We start from the raw sequence: 13,705 nt of genomic DNA, 5'->3' as shown, positions 1-13,705 counted from the left end.
ACTTGACTATTATCATCTTAAGATGCGATTACATCAATCATAAGTATTTTTGTTTTGGGGAGTATGAAGTAATGTTAAAAATAAAAAAAACACAATATATGAATTAATTTGGTAATATTTGGTATTTTAACTTTTCAAAATCATTATCTCTCCACATTTCATATTTAATGAAATTTTAATGGTAAACATAATTAAATATAAAACCAAAACGAAAATAAAAATGAAAATAAGTATCTGAAACTAAAAAGGCAAATAAAGTCAATAACCTCTGGCAAAATTATATGTTAACAACATTTGCCTTCAAAAAATTAAATGAAAATAAAAGTTTTTACAAAATTTGTTTTCTGTGTTATTGCTATTTTCTTATCTACACATCTCAAGAAAAAAAAAAAAAAGAAAAGAAAAAAGATGCAGCCTCTGTTCAAAACAATAATTTGGCAGTGGTGGGAAGTATGTATGTATATGTAGGAATGAATATTTTATGAAAATTTAACTATTGTTTTGTACTTAAGATTCATTGTGACAACTGCAATTTGAAGACACATGTTTCTGTTTATGTGAAGTTTGTTTTTTTAACTAAAATTAAATTCACTCATCACTTTATTGTTTGGCAGAGGAGGAGGTTTAATAAAACTTAAATGTTTTTTATTTATTTTTAAGAAGCTTTTTTAGTATTTTACCATGTATCATTGCCAAAAATAGTTATTTCATTTTGGGTTTGCCAAAGGGGTGCATACGTGCCACGCAAATATTTTATAAGTGAATTGCAAAAACACTCGTATAAATTTCAAATAAATACTTTTAAATGATTTCAGCTGCATATAAATACAGATCCATATACTCATATGTACATATGTATGATTGTGTTTTAACTGGCAAAAGATGAATTTAATATTAATGAGCTTTTGGTAGGGATTAAAATGAAATTCATGTATAATTTTCTGAGTCAACAGTAATAATTATTAATTGTTTAACACTTTTAAACAAATGAATAATTCAAAAAAACTACGTGGTACATCAAGTGTTTTCAAATATAAATTTATAGGTTTTTTTTATTATATTTTAAATGACAACAGTATATTTTAATTACTTAATGAGTTGTATTACATCACAAGAATTATGTGTAAATACTTAATTATGTAATAAAAAATGGTTTTAAAATAGCGTATAAATAGGAACAAACAATTGAAATAATTTAATGGTAATTTGGCATACATACATATGTATGTATGTATTAAGAAGAAGAAACCAGAAAGGGAGAAGTTATACTATAAGTAGTTTAGACTACGTAAGAGTAGTGAAGGTGACTTTAACTTAAAGTGGACATTATAGAACAAAAATCTTTCTAACAAATTTCAGGTTTATTGGTACATAATTTAATAACTAAATTTTGAAGAGATCAGTCTATAGTGATTTTAGTCCACATATAAAGCCAACTTTCGAAATTCACCTTAATAATACATACAAAGATGGTGGTACTAGAACAGAACTAGAAAAGATCTACAACAGATCTAGAACAGAACTAGAACAGAACTAGAACAGAACTAGAACAGAACTAGAACAGAACTAGAACCTGTTATCATAGGTTTATAGAACAAATTTTGTATGACAATTTGTTTTATAAGCCTTTATGAATAAGACCCTTATTCGTAAATCCAACACGTACTTAAGTTTTAGTTCTCATTAAACTAATCTTATTTAATGGATCATTTATATGCTAAATTCTAACAATAAATAAATCTTATTTATATTCTTAAAAACCATAATTACCCGGAAGAAATATTTCTTTATTATTAACATTTTCAAATAGCTAAACTGGTATTAAATAACAATTTTATGAATGAAATAAAGCGAAATATTTGAAAAATTAATGTCACAATGAAAACACAAAAGAATTAATATGGTAGATGGCTAATGTTAAATGATGAATGTTTAAATATAAATATGTCTTCATCAATATAAATGCAATATATGGTATTGTCTAGAATTTATTTGAAAAAAACCTTATAGAAATGCCTCTTTAAAGTTATTTCTGAATTTGCAGTCATTTTATAAAACACATAATTAAACATTTTTAAGCAAATTATATGAAGAAAAACTTATTATTTTGCTATTGTAGCACATGAAATTAGTTTTTGCAGCAAACGTTTGTCTTCCGTCTAGTTTTATTTATGAAATGTAAAATTTAATCAATTAATCTAGCAAAAACACGCCACATAAAATGAACATAAAGTGTCATAATATTTATTTACTATATATGATAAATTATTTAACACACTAACACCTCTAGCATAATCTCACTAAAAATAAAACAAAAAAAAAAAAAAAAAAAAACTAAAACAATTATTGACCAGCAGCCATAACCACAAGCATAGCGCAGTGGCAATAACAAACAGCAAGTGATGCAAAACAAAAGACTTAAGATACAAACTCTATAACATTTATGTTTAATTAACTCCCACTTTGTTACAACAAATAGCTTGTCTAATAATAAAACTAAAATTTACAAAGAAAAACTTTAAAACTATTTTATAGAAACTTGGAATTAAATAAAACTCTAACAAGTTAACAGTTAATGTTGGATTATTTTTATTTTACTTAATATATGAAAATAAAACTAAAACAAAGCATTGTCTAGAAAAAAAAAACAACTTTCTTCACATTTTTAAACTAAACCATAGTATTATTATTACTATGTATTTCTATATGTTAGTATATACAATTTTCCATTGTAATCAAATTGTTTTTGTTTGTATGTTTATGTAGTAAAAACATTACAATAGACACACCCGCCTAACACTACAAACACAACAACATTTCCAACAGCAGCGGTAAACTGGTATTTATTGCACATTTGATCACTAGTTTCAACTGATGTAATTCACTGAATATTTCAAATAGTTTTCTTGTTTGCTGTTCAAACTGAACAAAACAATAACAACAGATATAGCAACAGAAAAAGTTGAAAAAAATCTAATCGTGTTTCTTTCAAAAGAATCGAAATAATACTTTTTATATTGTTTACACTAACTTTTATTATTTCTATGCTATTGGGGGAGTTTCGTTTTTTTGTTGATCTAATTGAATGGATTTCGTTTGATTAGCTTCCTAAAGTATATATATTCTAGGAAAAGTTCTTGTTATATCGATATCTTCATCTGTCTGTTTTTATCACAACAATAGACAAAAGGGTGACTTAATTTTACCAGAATAATAGAATATATAAAATCCTTAAAACCCGATTTAAATCGGATGAATTGGGGGCCTATTTTCAAAAATCACACTCAAATACTCCTCTAAAATTTGATCCCATTTAGAAGTGCCGGTTTTTGCTATTAATTTAAGAGAACAATTTGTTCTATCTTTTGGTACTTTCTTGGTACTATTTTATTACTATTTTGGTCCTCATGTTCCTTTTAAAACAATGGACATAGATGTAAAATGTATACCACTTTTTTATCTCGTTGAAAAATTTGTACGTTTAAGGGGTAAAATCGTACTTACTTTTGGTACTTTATACCAAACATTGTTTTCTTTTTATTGGTTTGTACATATGAAAAAGGCTCCCTCTACGATTTTTTGAATAAAATTGTTGTTGCATTACTTGGGAGAAAAAAGTACCAAAGTGAGGTAAAATTTAAATTTTTATTTAACTCAAACTAATTGTTCTAATTTTGATTAAATTTTACAAATTAATAGATTTAGTTACACTAAAACGAAAATGGGTTAAAATCCTTACTTTTCAATGTAAGATTTTTCTGGTGTGCTATTGGTACTTTTTTGTTACACCCTACACCACTTTAGTGGGAAGGATATATTGGGTTTGTGCTGATATTTGTAACGCAATGCCAATGGACTTGGAATCAATTTCTGAGTCGATTTAGCTATGTCCGACCATGTAAACCTTGTAATCAAACTACAGGTTGCAATTGAAGATAATTCAATGAAATTTGGTACATGATCTTCTATTGTCCCAGGGAAGTGTATTGAAAATGGTTAACATCGGTCCATTATTTCACCTAGCCCCCATACAACTGAACCCGACGAATAGGGCTTTTAAGTTGATAATTATGTTTAATATACCCGTATCTCGACAAAAAGCTGCAAAACCAAGTTATATACTAGCTTTGATGACTCTCATGAATTTTATATTTATTTATAAATGTACTTTAGATATTATGATAATTTTTGAGAGTGATCACATGATAACTCTTTGATAATTTTGAAATCCATATTTCAGTTAAATTTAACTTCGATAAGGCTAGCGAAGCAACCAGGGTATAAATATAAAACTCTAGTACCCTGGTTGCTTCGTATAAATATAAAACTCCCCTCTTGCAATTGGAGTATAAAAAAGTTCAATTGTTTAAGCTTTCATGTTATTTTTCTGTTGCTGTTTCGATACCAGTTTGATTGAATATGCAAGTACTTTATTATACTACGTATAAATGTATTTCATGTATCATGTATGTATCTGAGTATCTGTGTGTTTTTTTTTTTTTTTTTTTGTTATTATTCATAGAATAACAGTTAAACTGCATTAATCTGCATTTGCTTAGCAATGCTTTAAGAATTCTTAAACTCGTACCAGTATATTATTATTCACATTTTTTACCTTCGCTATAAAAAAAGTTGTCTTTTCTTACTTTTAATATGAAGTCAAGAGAACAAAATTTTTTTACAGAAAATCCGGTTTTATATTATATATTAAAGGTAAATGTTGTAAAAAAAAATATTTTATACAAAATTGTAGAGTAAATGTAACATATGATATTTATTAATAAAAAAATTCTGCATTCATATTTTCTGACAACAAAATGAAGAAAACCATATGAAAATACTCAAAATTATGCCTTTAGTTCTATAGCTAAGCCTATATGTTAGTCAAAAGGGAAGTATTTGAAAATATTAGTTTTAAATGATTTATAAACTAGACATTTAATATATTTTTGTAATTCTCCAACGTTTTTGTGCAAACATTTTAACTATTTGATTTAAGTAGTATTGTAATGAACTATTTATATATATATTTTAATTTCATAAAATATCGAAAAAAAAAATTGGGGTTTTTAACACATCTTGAAAATGTCTGAAATGCCTACTAGCCTTATATTTTATTTACTTACTAATTTCTTATAAATTCAAATAAAAGTTTGCTAATAAAACAAGTAAGAAAGTATATTCGGTCGTGGCCGAGCGAATGATACCCTGCACCAGGTATAAATATTAAATATGATTTAATTTTCATAGTAAAGCATTTATCTTGAATATTGCCTTCTTTCCGATTTATGTATTTAAGCAATTTATGGACGAAAGGCTAATGTGAACCTATCTCGATCTTAATTGTGCCGTTTTTTATCGAGATATCTTGATAGTTGGGACCTATACCTTGCGCACAAACTTTTTATGAACAGTAAACCAACCAGACGGACGGACATGGCTTAATCGACTCAGAAAACGATCCTTGGTATTCTCTAAGGTGGGTATAGGACGTATATTACTGTGCGTTGCAAACATCAAACATCACAAACCCAATATAACCTCCCCACTAAAGTGGTGTAGGGTATAACAAATATTTAAATATTTATGTATAAAAAACCTACTCAACCTCACCCAATTGCTGCTGTGAAAACAGAACTGAGTCAAGGTATGCTTTAGCAACAATCCCGTTTTTTGTTTTTTTTAATAATATTATGCTCCAAATTAATACTTAATTAAGTTTGTTTTTAATTTTATATTGATTGCTAAGTTTACAGTTTATGACAAATTATTAAAATTTTTAACTGATATGCTTTAATGTTGTAAAGATATTTTAAACAAACACATACGCTGTAAAGCAATAAAAATTTAAAAAAATTATTATTCGTTTACTTTTTGCTTGTATGTATGTGAAATTAATTAAATAGGCTGTAAAAATTTTGGTTTAACAAGGAAATTTTAATATACTACATGGTTAAATTTTAGTAACAAATCAATTGCAGAATCAATCATATATTTTTGTAATTAAAAAATTTAGAAAAAAATATGAGTTATTTAAAGATTAAAGTTGCACACACAATAAATTTTATAAACATAATACTCAACAAGTTAGTGCGCTATATTCGGCTACGCCTAATCTTTAATACCCTCCACCAATAACCTACTTTTTATTAAAACCCATTTAACTATATTATTTTTAGATAACTTGGCAAAATTTTTGTTTCCTTATTGAGGGTACTAACATTTATGCATATGTCGAACTAATTTTGATTAGGTCTAGAAAAATTTATATTAATAGGCCAGTTCGAAAACATTTCAATAGTCGAATGTCGAATTTTATCGGGATATAATCATTTTATAACGAATTAAGTATTAAGTGATTTTCAGAAGTAAACCTTATATGGAAGCTAAGACAACTAATGGAACAATCCGGAAAAAATACACATTTATATTGAATTTTATCCCCATTACTTAGATTGTCAATGTGCTTTTAAGTAATTTTCGGAATTCGTCCTTATATGGGAGTTGTGACCAATTATGGACCGATAAGAAAAAAATTTCCTATAATGATTTATATGCAAAAAAAAATCAAGTCGAATTTTACCTCAATAGATTTATTAATAAATGAAAACTGTGGGTTTAGGTTATTTTTGGAAGTGGACTTTATATAGCAGCTATGATCAATTACGGGCATATCCGGAAAAATTTCGTAGAGTGATTCATATGTACACAAAACATATTTGTGTCGAATTTTATCTAGATATCATTATTTATTAATGTGTCGAATTTTATCAAGACAAAACTTATTTGTGTCGAATTTTACCAAGATAGCGTTATTTGTGTCGAATTTTACCAAGATAGCGTTATTTGACAATGAAATATGTGCGCTTAAGCGATTTTCAGAAGTGAGCCTTATATGGGAGCTATGACCAATAATGGCCCGATCTGTAAAAAATTTAGAAGAATGATTTGTATGTACACAAAACATATTTAAGTCGAATTTTAACCCTATGGCTTTAGAATTCAATGAAATATATGCGTTTAAGTGATTTTCGAAACTGGACCTTATATGGGAGCTATGACCAATTATGGGCCAATCCGGAAAAAATTTCGTACAGTGATTCATATTTAGACAAAACATATTTGTATCGAATTTTATCCAGATAGCTTTATTTGACTATGAAATATGTGCTTTTAAGTGATTTTTAAAAGTGGGCCTTATATGGGAGCTATGACCAATAATGGACCGATCCGTAAAAAGTTTAGTAGAATGATTTGTTTGTACACAAAACATATTTAACTCCCATACCTTATATGGGAGCTATGACCAATTGTGGACCGACTGAGATCTACGTTGAGGATATGATTTCTGTTCATATTATATTTGCATGTACTAAATTTTGTTATGATACCGATATATTTGAGGAAGTTATATAATATATACCTTTGTATGGGGGCTATGGAAAATATTGGATCGATTGTAAAGATTTTGAACGTAATTGATCACTGCCCTCAAGAAATAATGTGTGACAAAATTCATCGAAATATCTTTTGTAGTTTCTGAGAAAAAACTACTTAAGAAAAAAACAAATTTTTTCGAGGTAGTCTGAAATTTTTACTCATAATTTTTTACGTTGTGAACCAATTTTACTGATTTTCAATACCAAACTGCTTAGGATAACAGTAAATATTTTTGGGTAAAGTTGGTTGATTTGCTTTGCTTAGTGGAACGACAAACATATATATACCCTCTATCACCACTGATGGTGGTGCAGAGTATAATAAAAATAGTTGGATTATGTAAGACTATATAACTATAATGTAGTCTATAGTGATGAGCTATGTCTAAGCTGTAGTCATGATTAGATCAGCACCGTGGTCCTGATAATATATTATAAAATATATTTAAGTATTGGACATGAAAATATTTTTAGTCTAATTAACGATTTAAATTTGTCTGTTTTTAATTTTACATTTTACAAATAATTTGTAAAGCCTTCTAGAAAACCTTTAATTTCTGATTTAAAAAAAAAAAAATGTGAAAAAATATTTTTAAAGCCTTCTAAAGACCTTTTATTTCTGAATTTTTTAAATATGACGTTTAACTTGAAATTTTACAAATAACAATATTTATGCAATGCCTAACGAAAATAAACATAAATCAGTAAATATAAATATTTTGTTTAGAATATTCTAGTTGTTGTTCACATTTCACTTTTAACCTGATTCATAAGTTCTAAATTTAAATATTAAAATAATAATAAACTAAAATATATTCCAAAATGTCTTAAAACAGCCTGTTAAACCAGTAATTTAAATTAAGCAAAAAAAAAAAAAAAAAAAAATAAAATAAAATGAGAAACAAAAATAAATTCTTTAAATTCACTTTTTGTCTAGATTTTTTTTAATAAATTTTTATTGCTTCACCAACAGCCAGCATTTTGATTATTATTTTAATTCGAATATTAAAGTATAAACCGATAAAAAAGTTGTTAACACCTTGCCGAGGCTGGTGTATGCCAAAATATCTGATATCTAAAGATAGATTTGTATACATTTGTAGTTATTTAGTTATGAATATCTGTATGAATGTTGGTTTATAAGTGTTTTAGTTATTTACCGTGATATTTAGTTGTCAAGCCACATATTTGTATCTATTATATGTATATAAAAAACATAAATATGAATGTACATTCATTTGTATTGTAAATACAATCAGCTTAATATTTATATGAACTTTTTTTATTAAAACAACAAATTGCTAAAAACAAATATTTATTTTTACACATTTCATAATAGTTATAGAAAAAAGTAGTAAAATGACAATTAAAATACAAAAACATTCCAAAAATCACCTACATTTTTTATGATTTTCTCTACAATTTACTTATTGTTAGTTAATCAATTTTATTGCAGTGACAGTGATATACATACATACATTTATAGCAGTAGGCAAAATTCCAAATATAATGATTAAATTATTTTTATTAATTTTTTTCTCTTTCGTTGATACAAAACCCAAATATAAACTGGGCTTGTAACGAAGTGGGTATATTGTTTATTGATTTGAACTATTTTTTTTGTAGTAACTGAATTTGTTTGTAGAGTGGTCAAACTAGCCGGGTTGTACAAAATATATTGGTTTCATAGTATCTATTTATATATATTTTTGTGCACCCTACTTAAGTAGTTATGTGAATATTGAGGAGCAAATAAATTTAATACAATTTCCATTGTTTCTGGAAATCGCACAGGCAATTGCAACGCCAAAAATTTCTCTTCAATTGAGTGTCTGTTAGTAGAGCCAATTCAGGTGTACCTCAGGGCAGGAGTCCTCTTAGTTAGTTGGTTAGTTAGTTAGTTAGTTAGTTAGTTAGTTATTTAGTTAGTTAGTTAGTTAGTTATTTAGTTAGTTAGTTAGTTAGTTAGTTAGTAGTTAGTTAGTTAGTTAGTTAGTTAGTTAGTTAGTTAGTTAGTAGTTAGTTAGTTAGTTAGTTAGTTAGTTAGTTAGTTAGTTAGTTAGTTAGTTAGTTAGTTAGTTAGTTAGTTAGTTAGTTAGTTAGTTAGTTAGTTAGTTAGTTAGTTAGTTAGTTAGTTAGTTAGTTAGTTAGTTAGTTAGTTAGTTAGTTAGTTAGTTAGTTAGTTAGTTAGTTAGTTAGTTAGTAGTTAGTTAGTTAGTTAGTTAGTTAGTTAGTTAGTTAGTTAGTTAGTTAGTAGTTAGTTAGTTAGTTAGTTAGTTAGTTAGTAGTTAGTTAGTAGTTAGTAGTAGTTAGTTAGTTAGTTAGTTAGTTAGTAGTTAGTTAGTTAGTTAGTTAGTTTTAGTAGTAGTTAGTTAGTTAGTTAGTAGTTAGTTAGTTAGTAGTTAGTTAGTTAGTTAGTTAGTAGTAGTTAGTAGTAGTTAGTTAGTTAGTTAGTTAGTAGTTAGTTAGTTAGTTAGTTAGTTAGTTAGTTAGTTAGTTAGTTAGTTAGTTAGTTAGTTAGTTAGTTAGTTAGTTAGTAGTTAGTTAGTTAGTTAGTAGTTAGTTAGTAGTTAGTTAGTTAGTTAGTTAGTTAGTTAGTTAGTAGTTAGTTAGTTAGTTAGTTAGTTAGTAGTTAGTAGTTAGTTAGTTAGTAGTTAGTTAGTTAGTTAGTAGTTAGTTAGTTAGTTAGTTAGTTAGTTAGTTAGTAGTTAGTTAGTAGTAGTTAGTTAGTTAGTTAGTTAGTAGTAGTTAGTTAGTTAGTAGTTAGTTAGTTAGTTAGTTAGTTAGTTAGTTAGTTAGTTAGTTAGTTAGTTAGTTAGTTAGTTAGTTAGTTAGTTAGTTAGTTAGTTAGTTAGTTAGTTAGTTAGTAGTTAGTTAGTTAGTTAGTTAGTTAGTTAGTTAGTTAGTTAGTTAGTTAGTTAGTTAGTTAGTTAGTTAGTTAGTTAGTAGTTAGTTAGTAGTTAGTTAGTTAGTTAGTTAGTAGTTAGTTAGTTAGTTAGTTAGTTAGTTAGTTAGTTAGTTAGTTAGTTAGTTAGTTAGTTAGTTAGTTGGTTAGTTAGTTAGTTAGTTGGTAGTTAGTTAGTTGGTTAGTTAGTTAGTTACCTGTGGTTAGTTGGTTTGAAAGGAGGTTGTACATATATACATCAAATCCGAAGAAATACACCTATGCCCCTATCGGTCCTGTTGTGCGCTCCTTAACCAGTGCCTCAGGTGGAAATCGAACCCACCTTCTCCGGTCTACCAGACTGGAACACTAACCACTATCCTACCGGAGGCCATAGAATCTCTATAAGTATTGTATGAAATCTTCTATGCGGACTAAGGTACCATTACAGTGATCACATCTCATTAGAATTTTAATTTTTTTTTATAGGAAGACTATATTTTTGATTTTTTTAACACATACTTAAATTTCTACGAACCACATCGACAGGTTGTAGAGTTTACGTTTGAGAGGAGAGCGAAAAAAAAATTAAATCAAAAATGCATAACAAAACAATTCAAACCGTTTATATTCAATGTGAATATTGAAAGCGAAAGCCAGCCACATCGACAAGGTAGGTGGGTTTTTTGCTTTATATATAAAATATTTTTTTAATAAAGCATAAAAACTACACACAAAATGCAAAAAAACAAAAATAAGTGTCATACTCGTTATTGTAGTAATCTCCAGTAACTACGCTCTTGTACAGGCAGCCTCAAATTATATACCAAAATATACACTCAAAACGAATGAATGTCCGAGAAACTGAAAGTCATTCAGATACCATACAGACACACCAGCTCACATGCCAACAAACAGTAATATGCAGCAAACAAACAATGAATACAATTTTGTTGCAAGACCCACAGACAAATGAATAAAAAAAGGAGTAAAAAAATACAACAGCATTTTGAGTGCAAAATAAAAGTTGAAAACTACAACGTTAAGAGAATAAGAAGAAAAAGCAACGTAATTTACCATTACCCAGTAAAAAGTCCAAGCCAAAACGATACCAACTGAGAATGAACAAAAAATGTTTAAATGAAATAATAATAACAATAAGACTAGTATGAGTACCAACCATGCCACAAACTCAGTCTCCATATACACGAACACACACAGCAGAATAATAAATAAACAATAGCGACAGACATATGTACATACTTATGCCCCATACAACAATTTTCTCGCCATGCTAAACAAAAATGTTCAACATTGGGTTGGGTGTTTAAAGGCAAAATTACTTATTCTAAAATTAAACTGAACAAAAAAATACTCTGAACTAAACTCAACACATCATGCTGGCATAATAATACTGGTCAATAACAATTTTTGTCTACCGAACTGCTTGTTATCGATGCATTTTATTGAACACAAAAACTCATAGATACATATACATACATACAGACATATGTACTTGTACTCGATATACAAAGATTGTGTGTGTCTGTTGATTTTAAGTATAAAACTTATAAGTAAACAATAAGAAGAAAACAATAAGAAAAAAATTAAATCACTAGCTCCCATATAATCTGTAAAACTTTAAAAATATTTATGTATACTGGAATTCAATACTCTTCCTGCATTCCGAAACCTTGAATCATATTTAATATAAAACTGGCTATTTTCTTGCTACCCTCCACAAACACACCAAGCTATGTACATGAATAACACAGCAAGCAGCAGCCACTGCAACAATCAACAAACAAGAACTACAACAACAACAACGGACGTAATTTAATCAGTATGATTTTGCACCTTTTTCCCCCATGTTGTTGTATTTTGTTTTTCGTGTTCCAGATTATATTTCAATTTAAACAAAAAGTACAAATAACAAAAAAACAATTTCATGTTGCAATTACTTACCTGAAACATAAGAACTCCTTTATTTTCGATTAACAAACAATAACAACAAGAACTGTAATGGCAAACAACACCATCTAGTAATAATAAAAACATCGACAGCCGTAAAACTGACCTTTATAGTAGGTCGATTATAAATACAATTTACTAAAGGTTGTACTTGAAATAATATGCATAAGTTGCACGACATTTTATAGTTTAGGTCAAATTGGCTAAATTGTTAGTTTTTTTTTATGCTCCGGTACTAGATTTCCTATGATTTTTCATTTTTGGGACTTTATATTAAACGAATTATTTTAGGTTTCGCAGCTCGCTTTAGATATTTTGTACTAAAGCTACGTTAAGTTCTAAATTAACTTTGGCGAGAATGATTTCCTGAAGAAAGACTTTTGAAGCAATCTTAGACTGGACTGATTATAGAACAACTAATGTGTAATAAAACTTACTACACTACACCATTGAGAAGTATGTTATAACTAGGGTCTAGGCTAAAATTAGGTCCTATCACTAAGTGGTAGCCAGTAGTTTTCTAATAAGGAGAACCTTTTCTTCAGGTCATTTTGGTGCTAAAACCTTCGTCGACAAATCGATTTTCTGAAACCTTTCGTTTCAGAAATTTCGTTGGAAACTTTTTTATATACTTTTTCGACGTAGTTTTTATACTCTACGTAAAATAGGTAGGACCAATTTGAAATTTTAAAAAATTTTATAAAAGTTTTTGCCCTAATGTATACGTATGTATATAAATAGTCTTATTTATTTATTTGTCCATAACAATACAATTAAAAATTATATTCTAACCAAATTTCCCGAGCAAGGTGACGATGACCATACGCCCGTTGTACTATAGCAGACCAGAGTCTCTGCTGGGAATCGAACCCTAAACCTCCAGACTGACAGGCTAGCACACTACCAACTAGCCTACCGGGGCACGCTTTTAAAGGGCCTTATTCATAAACATTTATCAAATTTTGTATGAAAATTTGTTTTATAAAGCTTTGCTAAATGTTTATGAATAAGACCTAAAATTTTTTGATACAATACACTTGTTTATCATTTATAATGTCATTTTCTGAAGGGGACCTTATATAGGAGTAGGGTCAATTATGCACAGATGCTCATAAAATTTGGTAGGGGGATTTAGGATCATTTCGGACTCTATCGTGCTTTCAACAGACAGACGGACGGACAGACATGGCTAGATCGTCTTAAAATTTTATAAGGACCCAAAATGTATACTTTTGTGGATCTATGACCAATATTACGATGTGTTACAAACGGAATGACAAAATCAATATACACCCCATCTTTTTTGATGGTGGGTAGTTACTCTCTTGAACACTCTCTTTTTATTTCATATGAAAACCAAAAAGTACCAATATGTAAAAGTACAGATTTTCAGCAATTTCTGTATTTAATT

This window comes from Lucilia sericata, unplaced genomic scaffold (genome assembly GCF_015586225.1).
Source record: "Lucilia sericata isolate MDLA Ls3-8-SP2 unplaced genomic scaffold, ASM1558622v1 Contig000554F_arrow, whole genome shotgun sequence".
Taxonomy (NCBI): Eukaryota; Metazoa; Arthropoda; class Insecta; order Diptera; family Calliphoridae; genus Lucilia; species Lucilia sericata.
Note: the sequence above shows the minus strand (reverse complement) of the source record.